We start from the raw sequence: 13233 nt of genomic DNA on the forward strand, positions 1-13233 counted from the left end.
CTTTGTAGTTATTTCTCTGACGTCATACAATACAGCCATGATGTGATAAGGTATTGTTTTGGTTTTTGTCTGATTTTGAGCAAGCAGGACAAGAAGAAAAAGTATTAAGTGCTCATTTCTGTTTGTGGAGGTTGTGACTTAGGCGCAGGTTGAATCCTTATATTTAGGTGAGGATGGAGCTCGATCTTCAGTTTCACTTTTATTAACACCGATCTTTTTTTTTTCCATGATTGTTAACATGACTGATTAATCCTTGAATCGCAACAACAGCATTTATTGCAGGCTTGGTATACGTATTGATAAGTGGTGTGCAATCTGATGGCGATCAAAATTAGAAGTCGTCAGTTTGCACTCCATTCAAGTTCAATTTGCCCGGCCTCGGCAGTCATTCAGTTTTTATGTAATAAAACAAGACAAGCGATTGGAGATAAAGCTCAAGCGAATGGAATTATTTCGTGCCTGTAAGCAAATAATTATAGCATTCATCATGGTGCAGTAGCTAAATGATAGAAGGCGAAGGTGTTACAGTCAGCTCTCAGCCAAAGTGACCTTCCGCCTTTGAGAGGATCCTGTGGTTGAATTGGTTTTGTTGTTCAATTCTTCAAGGTTATAAAAATGACTGTGTAGTGGTCGAACAGTAAATCCTTTTCTGCTCAGGGTTTGGGGCTGGGGGCGAGAGAATACACAGAGCTGAAAACATTCAGGATTGTACTGCTGAGTTGCTCTCTGTCTTGTGTTGTGGCCTCCGAGACCATTTGGAAAAATGTGAAGTCTGGGGAAAACGGATCTATTCGTGAAATATTTATATTTTCTCAGGTAACAATTACATCTGTAAACACGAAAAATGAGAAACATTTGGACATGGGGTCAAATTATGGTTTGCTTTTATTTCATTGTTTTATTGATTTAAACTCATCCAGCATCATGACCAATGATATATATATATATTTTCAGGGGACAAAAGTTGTTGACTAATACTTGAGGAAAACATATTTTCTGCCTGAAGTCTACCGCCATCTCTTTGGGCCTTCTTCTCATTGATGCAAAGGTTGTGAAAGAGAAAGAGAAGTCCGGGCAGAAGGCTGGCATGAGGGATGAAGTCAGACGGCCAAATCCCACAGTTTACTTGAGAAAACTTTGCACAAGCCCACCAGATGTTCAACCTCCTCTCTGTGCTCGGGGGCTAAAAATGGTGCGCGATGCATCCTGCTATCGCTCAGCACACAACCGGGGGAGCCAGCGCTGAGGGTGATGAATGTGGTCTGTTGGTCAGGATGTCCTGGACGCAATGATGAACTCATCTCAAGAGTATTTAGCTTTTGCACCAGGTTCTGGGGAACAATCGTGTTGAACGGGGAGGAACAATCCAGGAACAGCAGGCTGACATAAGAGTTCCTTTGTTCCAGGTGGGTTGAGGGGTGTGTGGACCACGGATGAGATGGCATCATCAGTGGAGCGATATTGGAATCCATTGTGTCTGACCTCAGTGGTCCACTGTGCGGCCCCTCCCTCTGCTGTGTTTTGGTTACCTTTCCCTTAATTCAGTGTGGGCTGGGCACCTCCTCAATCGTTGCACCTGTCTCACCTACACACCTGCCAGGCTTCACCTCGTCAGCCACACTCACCCCTTGCAGCATAAAGGCCCAACTGAAGACTCAATCGTTGCCAGTTCGTCAGCTATTTTCCCTGCCATTCTCGCTGCTGCCTAGCTGTTACGCTCAGCGTTCCTGTCCACCTTGGTTTGGTTTTTCTGATTGCCTTTGGTTCCTGCCTCCTTGACCTGTCCCTCTTCCTGACAATAAGCCAGTACTGAGTTCATTGTGTCTGCCTGTGGGTCCTGTGTTCATCTTAAGCTAAAGCCGTCCTAAAGGATCCAAAATGATGTCGATGGAGTTTTTGATCTATGGCATGATCAGCTTCTAAAGGTATTTCATGACTTCGAAATGAAGGCTACTTGCCAGAAGTCATTCAGACCTCTTGTTGTAACTTCTCAGAATTGGGATGTAAGAACATATTAACTCATGGTATGGACTTCAACAGCTGAGCTGCCTGACTGACCAACAAACAGTGCCTTCGACTACTGACCTTCAAAAGTACAAATACATTTCCCAAACAATATTGTAAATTCTTTCCCATTTGTGTCTTTGAGATGAACTCTTGGAAAACAAATCATCTGGCATGTCATGTTAATTGGAATTGCAGTTGTTCATCGGTCATCGTCGTCACGAACAACAGGCACTCGCACACGCTTCCTTTTTTTTTTAAGTTGTGGATACTGAGGTTTCTTGGTCCAAACGCATACTTTGGCAAGTCTAGTTGGATGAGCAAGCAAGATGGCCAACAAGCAAATGAGAGTGTGCTCTCCCATTCTGAACACCGGGTTCACAGGCTTAGCGCAGCAGTGTGGGGGGTTCTCGTGGAGAGCTGCTCTTTTCCCTCCACTGACATGCTTCATTATCTCTTTTGACAGCGCCATGCCTACTCTGATTCTGCTTCAAATCTACTAATCACTCCTGAGGCTTTCTTGGCCTGTTTCAAAAAGGCCCTGCAGCGGCTTTACATTTGACTTCTCTGCTTGAAAATGCCAGCAGTGTTTTCATCCGTCAACTCTGTGTGAAAGTGGATGAGGAGACATGGCAGTGATTATTTCTAGGTGGCTCAGTCTATTCGACCGTGTGCAAAACATTCACTCTTTTTTTTTTCTTGACAGGCAAAAGCAATTTATTACACATGAATTATCACATCTTATACTACGACATTACACTTAAGTACACATTTATATAGAGACTGGCGTGAGGGGGGAAAACAATTACTTGGAATAACGAACCTGGTCAAATATTCATCTGCTTAACCCTTTCAGGGACAGCGGTTACTACAGTGGACAGCCTATCTATCATGTTATCAGATTAAAGGTTATCATGATGAAAAGGTTCATTTGTTTGTCACAAAGCAAGGAATCATTATGTGTGTTCCATGGAGAGTTGCGGTGCACTTTTTACTTCGTTATGGCGTGAGGTGCAAGCCTCGTACAGTAGCAGAGAAGCCAGTGGGGACAGGCAAACAACTCATCTTAACAATTTCACAGCTCATTAAATAAATCGATGGATGCGTCGAAAGATTCGTTTTGAAATCTGTCCATGCCATCTCCGAGACATTGGAGTGATTATTCTTCATAGTTAAAATGCAGGGCATCACAATAAGCAGCCAGCAGGCCTGAGCAGCGGAAACACATATCTTCTTTCAGACTTGTTGGTTTTCTCAAGTAAACTGTGGGATTTGGCCGTCTGACTTCATCCCTCATGCCAGCCTTCTGCCCGGACTTCTCTTTGTCTTTCAATGTGTTTTTGCACCAGTGGAAACTACAACCTACACTGGAAAATTAGAGCTATGGAACTGCCAAAAAAGTCATGTTCTGCATATTGCTTTCATGAGAAAGTTTCATAGTGAGAAGTGAGTAGGAAAAAGTATTTCCTTCCTCACTTGCAGTTATTTGCTCCCCCCCCCCCCCACCCCACACACACACACACACACACATTATAGAGAACGCTGTAAAAGCTTTTACAGTCATTACATAAACAAATGAAGAAGCTAAGGATCATATGAGAGTATAAATGTTTTCTGTATTCAATACAAATGCTCGTGTGCAATGTGACATGGCATTAAATATGATAAATTTGTGACAAGAAGACAGATAGTATTTCAATACATTCAAAAGGACGCAAATTCTGATTCATGCTTCATGCTGCATGTTGAGCAATTGAAAAGCTGGCCTCATTTGATCAATTTCCATTTTCACAGAGGGTAAACAAAAGCAAGGGGATGTTTGTTTACCAGGAAAAAAAAGAAAAATACCTTCAGCAAATGAGTTGGTTATTGTTTTATAAATTAGATACAAACCATAGCTGAGAACTAAATTGACACAAGAAAGAACGCCCGGTTTGGTACTCATTATTCTTGAGGACTTCAACAGAGAAAAACTCAGTTATGAGCTGCCAAAATACAATCAGTGTTTTAACTTTTCCGTCACTGGGAGGGACGAGTGCAAATGCAAACGTATTTAATGTTGTCCTCCAAGGAGCTTTGGTTTTTGACTGATTACGGTTTACTTGTTCACATGTAGGCAGAAACGTCAATCTGCATCGCTTGTGGTACAAACATTGAATTAGTGGAGCAACGAAGAACATTGGAATCCCGGGATATTTTTGGACTGCATAGATTTGCGATTTTGACATGACAACGTGAACAACTATATGGACTTTGTGACACCCTACACCTGTTTTATGAAGATGAGTTAGTGTTTATGTCTCCACGCTCAGTATATCTCTGGAAAAACCTGAAATACAATTATTACAGGTAAAGAGAGCCACTTCTGTCCTGTGTTGCTCCCTGGACTCAATTGACACAGAGGGGGACAGGGGGATTATGGCTAAACTCTCATCCACACTGGTCAACACTGTACCACCCCCCACAGAGCACCCCACAGATCCTTCAGCGACAGACTTGAACACCCACATTGTGTGAAGGACAGATTCCGCCACTCTTCCGGCCCCGCGGTTGACAGAGTATACGACCAGAACATTGGATCGTCTATGCACCAGTACAAACTGCCTTTTGTTGAGTGCAATGTGCTTTTTTTGGGCACAAATGTGTTATTGCCTCTTATTTATTTATGGCCTGTACATTTTTTCGCGTCCGCCATGAATGCTGATTTTTATTTCTTGTATCCGTTACTGCTGTTGAAACTGTGCAAATTTCCCCAATGTGGGACTGATTTTATCATATCTTAATAAAGTATCTCATCTTTATCGCAGTCTCATTTGGCGCTGCGACATAAGAAAGACATAATCAGAATGCAGCAGATCTCAAAGACTTGAGCCCAGCAACAGCCAAGTAGTAGGCAGAAAACAATTCTTTGGGTCTCATCGTACCGTGGACACCACACTTTTTCCAACTCCTTTTATCTGGAAAGCGCTATTAAACACTGCACAATTTTCGATTTTCCCATACCTTTAGCATTTTCAATGATTGACTCAAAAGTTCACTGAGACACTTTGCAATCATCTGCCACACTTGTTGGATCATTATAAGGCTCCATTCAAACTGCTGACGAGTTGCGACCAAAATTGGATTTTTTTTTTTTTTTTTTTTGCCTATACGTGACCTGTTATCTGATTCTTTTATGACAGTCAATTACGTTTTTTTTTTTCAAATTCGACTCAGAGTACTTTGGATAGGTTTGCATCGCAAGTCTTAATGAACACAGTGGATTTTGGGGTGAAATATGATTGTTTTTCGGTGGTGTTTTTGTTTGAGCATTCACATTACACATATTAAATGCGGCCTCAGTCTGTCTGGTGTGTGAACATCTGCATCTCCAAAGTGAGCAGCATGCGCAGAAGAAGACGCAACGTCAATCCCAACATAGCGTTAATGGAAGTCAATGTGGTCCTGCATGTCTGGGCCACGGACGTGGTAGGAGCTCTTCTTTTTATTATCTCATATCTACAGAGGAGCAATGCAAGAGGACATATAAATACTTTGGGGAAATGAGGTGAGGCTTTTCGATCTGATTTCATGGAGACGTCACTGAACATTACATCACGTAATTGCTGCGTGTGATAAATGAAGCATCTCCTTGGCTGAATTAGTACTATCACCACAACTGTCCACTTCAGGCTTCATGTCTCAAGTGGAAATAAATTCAAGTCAGATATAAAGTCAACACTGTTCCTCAGAACAACTTTGAAGATTCACAAACAACCAGACAACATCGGAATCGAGAGGTTCGGACTAGTGATTCTCCAATCAGGGTTTTAAGCTGCCGATAACCATCATCCATGAATTTTATCTATCTAAACCAGTGGTTCTTAACCCGGGTTCGATCGAACTGTTCCATGGCAGAGGTTCTGTCAAACCCCTGAGGTTTGACGGAGCCTCTGCCATGGAGGTTAAGACACACCCGACTCAACATGTCAATTAGTTTTGACCAGCCATCGCTGACTGGTTCATTTTGTGCACAATTTTTAAAAAGACTTGTCTTGAAATTTTATTCGTTCTTTTCTGTTTTTAATAAATGTGTTTTTTTTATGTCTTAAATTTGTAAAAATAAATAATCATATTTTTATTTTTCACGAATGAAGGGTTCGGTGAATGTGCAGATGAACTGGTTGGGTTCGGTACCTCTAACAAGGTGAAGAACCACTGATCGAAACACTTGGTGGCACCCACGTTAAGACCATCTATCATCCATCCACATTCTAATCCGTTTATCCTCACGAGGATCGCGGGCGTGCTGGAGCCTATCCCAGGTGTCTTCGGGCAGGAGGCGGGGTACATCTTGAACTACCATTTTTTTTCCCCCTCTACAGCCCTCGGATCGACTTGAGGCCAGTCCTTGATCTACTGGTCGATCGCGATCTATGTAATGGGCACCCCTGGCCAAGCCTTTCATATGTGGGCTGATTTTTTGCAATGCAACCTCAGTTCATGTATCCAACGTTACACAGTTATCAAAGACAGACGTCATACTGCAAGTGATATTCTGATGATTCTGATGACTGTGTACAATTTCCTGTGATGCTTTTTGCACTGTTATAAATGACTACCGTATTGGCCCGAATATAAGACGGTGTTTTTTGCATTGAAACAAGACTGAAAAAGTGGGGGTCGTCTTATATTTGGCGTCTAGACGTTATACCCATTCACGACGTAGATGGCGCCAGATATCGATGAAGTGAATGCTGAACTTGACTCCCCAGGCCAAAGTGAACCCCTGTCACGAAGAATAGAAATAAAAATAGCGGTAGCACAAAGAAGAAAAATAAAAAATTGCAGTAAGAAGGAAAAGAGAAGAAAATAATAGAAGAGACAACAGAAAATGGAGAAACGTAGTGACAATCTGGAGAAAAGTGGGCAGCTGAGGAGAAGTTAAGATGTAATTTACATTTCAAAAACCAGAAGCCATTCATTTACGAATGTGATTGCACTTTAGATTTGAATGAGGCAAAATAACATGCTTTTTCTCTCAAATATATTGTTATAATCATTTGTTTTAGATTCACTGTAATTATTTTCTGTATAAAAATTAATTTGGTGTTCAAAAAGTCTTTTGTCAAACTTGAGTCTTGAAAAAGAAGGGGTGGTCTTATAATCAGGGCCGTCTTATATTCAGGCCAATACGGTATATACCAATAATTTCAAAGAACTTATTATTTGACATAATTCATTTTATGAACTTTTCCTATTAATACAGTCCAATCCAATCTTTGTAAAGTTGATGGAATTACATGCACTGCCCAGCCAGTGTAATAATGCAATGTGAGAAAAAAAAATCTCCATATTCCATGTTCGCTCATTCGCAAATGAATTATTTCGTTTTTGTCCATCATTGCGCTGCGACCACCTTTTAAACTGAGTAGTGTACATGCACAATTGAAAACCTCACCATCTTAGTTGTCATAAGTTACCGATTGTAACAGAAAATATGAAGGTAAAAATCCGAACCTTTTATACAAAATACATGCAACTAAGGAGACATGCAATTACGAAACAATTGCACTTAGAATTTCCATTTGGTCAAACAATTATATAGTTGCTGCATGCGCAAGTGTTAAGCCAAAGTTAATTTGACCATGGTGGTGTAGTCAAAAAAAGCAGCTTGCTGATTAATGATCATCGGTAATGGCCTGTAAAGATGAGTGAATCACTCGTGCTACATATAACGATTGACCGTCTAATCTTTAGATGAGCAGCAGGGACAGTTCCAGGATTTTTCCTCTTCAGAAGATAAAGGGGGGCTTGATCAATGCAGAGGGGGCTGAGAAAATAGTTTATAAATATGTTTTAGAATGTCAAACAAAATGCTGGAGGTTTAGGTTTAGTGTAGCGCCATCTCTGCTGAACAGTAATTGAAAAGACAACTCATCATGGAACAATCACACCATGAATGAAGGCAGTAGGCTACTCCAGTAAAACATAAGACATTGGCAATTGGGGCAAGGCCACCGAATATGGTTGGCTTCCCAAAAGTGGCCAGTTCAAAATTTACATGGAGGGAATGGAATATGTGTTGACTCTCATGACCCATTGGAAGATGTATTCATTTTAAATAAGATCTAAAAAGAAAAGTGTGAACTGTCAAAGTCAATTGGACTGCTGATGACTTATGGGGGGAATGCAGTGAGCAAGCTCGCTGCCACGCCCACACCTTGGATGTGTTTCACCATCCATCTCATTACGAATGACCAAGAGCTTTACTATTTCAACACTATATTACTAATATCAGCTGCTAAATTTGTTTGACACCGGGGGGGGGGGGGGGGGGGGACTAATAAAAATTTGATGTGCGTATGCCAACATACATGATGGGATGGGGAGTGGTTAAACCACCATTAACTGCAAGGTTTGACCTCATAAATTTAATTTGTCCTATTTTTGTTCATTTCACTTGTTAAAACAAACACTGAGTCACATCTATTTTTTTAATGAACTTTACTGTGATATTATCAAATTTCCCATGCGGGATGAATACGGTATCTCTCTCTCTGTCTCTGCAGTACAATGAACAAGTGGTTAGCACATCTTCCTCAAATTTGTGAGGTTTTGGATTTGAATTTCAGGTGCTCTGGCTTTCTCCCGCATTCCAAAACCATGCATGTGAAACCAGACATAAAAGACCAGACACATATATATATATTAATGCTGTATATATAGTATTGTGGTGGTCGACTGGTTAGCGAGTCGACCTCACAGTGCAGAGGTCGTGTGTTCGATGCCGGGTGCTTCCTGTGTGCCGTTTGGATTTTCTCCCAGTGCCTGCGTGGGTTTTCTCCGGGTACTGCGGTTTCCTCCCACATTCCAAAAACATGCATGGCAGGCTGATTGAACACTCGAAATGGTCCCTACGTGTGAGGGTGGGCGCGGATGGTTGTTTGTCTTTGTGTGGCCTGCGATTGGCTGGCAACCAGTTTAGGGTGTACCCCACCTACTGTACTGCCCAAAGACAGCTGGGATCGGCTCCAGCATGCCCCGTGACCCTTGTGAGGGTAAAGCGGATCAGAAAATGGATGGGTGGATATATTGAATTTATGTTTCATTTATTTTGTCTGAGTTAGAATATTTAGTATTGGAGTAAACCAAAAGTAATCAAGTTACATTCATATTAAGGAACTTTGATTACATTACAAACTACATTTTTTGACCATGTTTACAAGTAACTTGTTTCAGAACATTTTTTTAAGTAACCCTCCAATTTGATATAGCAAATACATAATATATGAGTTAATAGAATTCTAGATGGATGCTTTTTGTAGGAGCCAAAGAGTGGATATTTCTGGGGGAAAAGAGGATGAATGGTCACCACAGCAATTACAGACCCATAGCAAAATACATTTTATGAGGAACACCCTCCAAAAATAAAATCAAGGATGCATGGTCTGTATTAATAGCACACATTTTGGCATTGACAAAAAAGGCAGCCTCGTGAAAATCGTTTGAGAATTGAGTAAGCTATGGCTTCTTTTCAATGCAGACGCATTGGCTTTGCAATGGGACGGTTGCTCCTTGGAGCTAACATTACCCAGACTAGCATTAGCATCTAGCTTCGTTGCGCTCTACTCAGCAATTGGAAATCTTTAATCACCAGGGGTCACTGTCTGGAATTGCACCAGACATTCAAGTAATCTTGTAGTCTTGTGTTTCTTATAAATAATGACGTATTGTATTTATTTATTCACATATTTGCATTATAGCAGAGCGCTATGACATAACGTCACATCAGATTTCAGATGTCATCCACGTCTTTACGTGGGCTCAAAAAAGAAATTAAAACGGTTGTCGACTGGCTAGCACATCTGCCTCTCAGTGCAGAGGTTCCGGGTTCAATTCCGGCTCTGGCCTTCCTGTGTGGAGTTTGCATGTTCTCCCCGTGCCCGTGTGGGTTTTCTCTGGGTACTCCGGTTTCCTCCTTCCCACATTCCAAAAACATGCATGGCAGGCTGATTGAAGACTCCAAATTGTCCCTAGGTGTGAGTGTGAGTACATTTGATGTTTGCCCTACATGTGACGTGTGCCCTGCGATTGGCTTTCAACCAGTTCAGGGTGTACCCCACCAACTTCCCAAAGACAGCTGGGATGGGCTCCAGCACACCCGCGATCCTTGTGAGGGTAAACAGATTTGGAAGTGGATGGATGGGGAATGGTCTTTACATGGGTGCCACCCAGTGTTCAGATAGATAAACCAGATTTGAAAACTGGTTAAATGGTTACTATTCCTAAATGTTACTTGAAGCACTCTTCTTATTGTTTTCCTCATCCAACTTTTTATTAAACTTAAACTTAATCAAAGTAAAAAATAATAATTTCATACTCATCCTCCTGCAGGATTGGCAACAGGAGTATGCCACCCAAATGAAATTCCCTTCTGATTTTCCCTTTGATGTGTGGTATTTTCATTCGATTTGCTCATTTTGTTTCAATTCTAATGACAAGGCTACAATATAAACACCAATAGTGATTATCATTGTGTTAAATCCGTATTGGACATTTGCAAACATCTGCTTTTACTTGGGGTGAATAATGAGCCACCTTTCCCACTCTTTTCTGACATATTACGGACCAAAATAGTAACTGAATCATAATGTGTGTATTTTGTGAACTGTCCATTTGAAGCAATGTCCTATTTGTGAAAAATAAAGGGACAAATGTTTACCAAATGTAATTACAACCAAAAAAAAACTTCAGATTAACTGATCATTTAAGAAAAATCGGTAGCAGTAGCCTAAAATTACACAGAGTCCTTGTGATATTGGCAGAATCTTCATCGGAACACCCCTACTTTTGATAAAAGATGCATAAAAAGGTCGATCACGATTGCCAAATGGCTGCCTTTCTGTTAGTTTTGGGGCAGGCTTTAAAACAACCCACATTGATTTGTTTTCTCCAATGACAAGCACTTCAGCATCACACCTGCTAAAGTGGGCACTTGGAAATCTGCGATGACTTCACTGCAGCCTCTTCGCACACAATTTGATTGACGTTTTCAAGTGTGCATTCTGTGCGGCTCTTGGCATGAATTCCCCTGTAAAAACTTGACCATCAATATTAGCAGCCAATCCGTTTGGCTCCATGCCAAGAAACATTGCCTTCCCCATCTACCTGCCACCATTAGGCATTATTATTCAGGGACAAAAAATAATAATAATAATCTTTTCCCACAGCTATACTGATGTCAAAACAAACTCCCAAAATTAAACGGTCAGTTATTGTGTCTCTTCAATGCCTCAGTGAGTGCATTAGAGAAACAATTAGATGAATGAGACAACACATCCTCAGCACATAAGTTGTCAATAATGTATGTCCACCGTCGTTGAAAAAGGTGGAAATGTCTCACCCAAGAACTGCTTGCAAATTAAATGCTACACGGTAATTGTATCGAAAACAGTCACAGTCAATTCAGTTTTAGTGCTGTCCTAGTCACTTGTCATGTGGCGCTTTTCCATTTCCACTACGCATTGGCTCCGCTCTAGTTACGTTTTCCATTTGAAAGTAGCGGGAAACTGCAAAAAGACTGCCAGATTGAAATCATCAGTTGGAACCACACACGCGAACAAACAAAAACAAAGGATAGAGGAAGGGTCTCTTGTATTTACTTTCCCAAAATGTGTCTGTTGGTCACAGCGAGAACACACATTTGATACCAGAGACCGATGGCACAAGAAAATAGAGAGGACAGTGGAGACTGCGGAATAACAATAACTCCAGCATGTAGCGCCAAGCCACAAGCCATAATGACAAATCCGCCCTACCAAAGAATCAGCAGCTGTGGCTTCCGTTACTCGTGTAGTATCAGATTGACCTGCTTGGAACCGGAGGCGAAAAAAGCATGGTCATTTTATGTCACCATTACGGTGACCAACATGATATACATATTTGGATGAGCTCAAAGAAATGTAAATGTCACATATGTTGATTAAAAAAAAACAAACAAATATTACAATCTCCAACCCGATGCACATTTGGACAACAGAAACATAAATAATCGCAATGACATTTCATGCATACAAGACACTACTGTACACATTGCTTGGTCGTGTTGTGAGCAGATAGTTTTGCTCCTATCCAACCCACTCTCTCATCTGAATATCGGAGCTGACAAGTATTCTGCAGTAACAGCCTGACAATCGGGAAGAGGCTGCCCCTGTCAATCACAACTTCACCCTTAACACTGAGGTCTCGGCTCAAAACGTAATTTTATATTTGAGAATTCACCCTATGTTATATTTTCTCTCTTGTACAAGGGAAACTTTTCTTGTGGTAATATTACACATTGTAGACTCTTAGACATTTGTAGACTCTTGTGCTTGTATGAGTGCTTGTTATGTGAATTTTATATTCTGACCTTGGTTTTTGCATCCCATTTTTTTGTTTTATCTTCTTCAAACATGGGAGAATAAGTGGGCTAAAAAGGAGGTGGTGGGGGCTGGGGGGGCGCATTATTCCCCAAAAACAAGACTGGAGCCTTTCTTTTACTTGTCAAAAGGAGAAATGATCAGCTAAGTGATACTTGCGGGGTGCACTGCAGAGTGCACTTGTTACCCCTGGAGTCAGACAGCCAGTAAGCTCGTCACACACACGAGTTGACAACCAAACCAGCATTTCGATTTTTTTTAAACATTTGCATTTTTAAATAAAATAACGAGCTGGCGCACAAGCCAAACATTTTTTTTTTGTATTACATTGTGCTAAAATTAGTTCAGTCGCGCTTACATTTGCACGCACGGAGAGTGTCGGAACCAGGGCTGGATGAAACCTGCCTTCGTCTCACTTGGAACTACCTATACAGTCCAAGTGCGTTGAAATATTCACTACCCGCACGGAAGACAGCGAGCAAGAAAGCGAGTCCTGACACCAAAGCTACCTTGAGACCGCAGGCAGTGAGATCTGCATCTTTAGCGCGGTGGCGCGCGAAACACGCAGAAAAAGATGCACACCTGTGGCTCCAACGGCACAAATGACGCCCTCAGTTTTATCCGTCAAACACAAACCATCACAACGGCAAGGTTGTTAAGGAAGGATCAATTCTTACCGAAATGTTGCAAATAATTTGGGCCGGGTCTCGGAAACTGGAGAGTTCAAAGCCGTGCAGTGATGGAGCAGATGTGCAATAGCTGGTGCCGGTACAGGAGCGAAGAGACTGTCATTTCTTGACCGGAGAGCACACAGGCGCGCTTCTAT

At 41.5% G+C, this 13233-nt stretch overlaps 1 protein-coding gene across 1 annotated transcript in view; it reads right to left on the bottom strand.

Annotated features, from left to right (window-relative positions):
- Nucleotides 1-13233, bottom strand: part of cemip (cell migration inducing hyaluronidase 1) — a 151187-nt gene extending 137954 nt beyond the window's left edge. Inside the window, exon 1 of the mRNA XM_086106842.1 lies at nt 13085-13233. The gene's annotated coding sequence lies outside the window, so the exon portion shown is untranslated. The remainder of the gene's footprint in view (nt 1-13084) is intronic.

The sequence above is a fragment of the Hippocampus guttulatus genome, chromosome 3 (assembly GCF_054856545.1).
Source record: "Hippocampus guttulatus isolate MCC_2025c chromosome 3, RoL_Hgut_1.0, whole genome shotgun sequence".
NCBI classification, from domain to species: Eukaryota; Metazoa; Chordata; class Actinopteri; order Syngnathiformes; family Syngnathidae; genus Hippocampus; species Hippocampus guttulatus.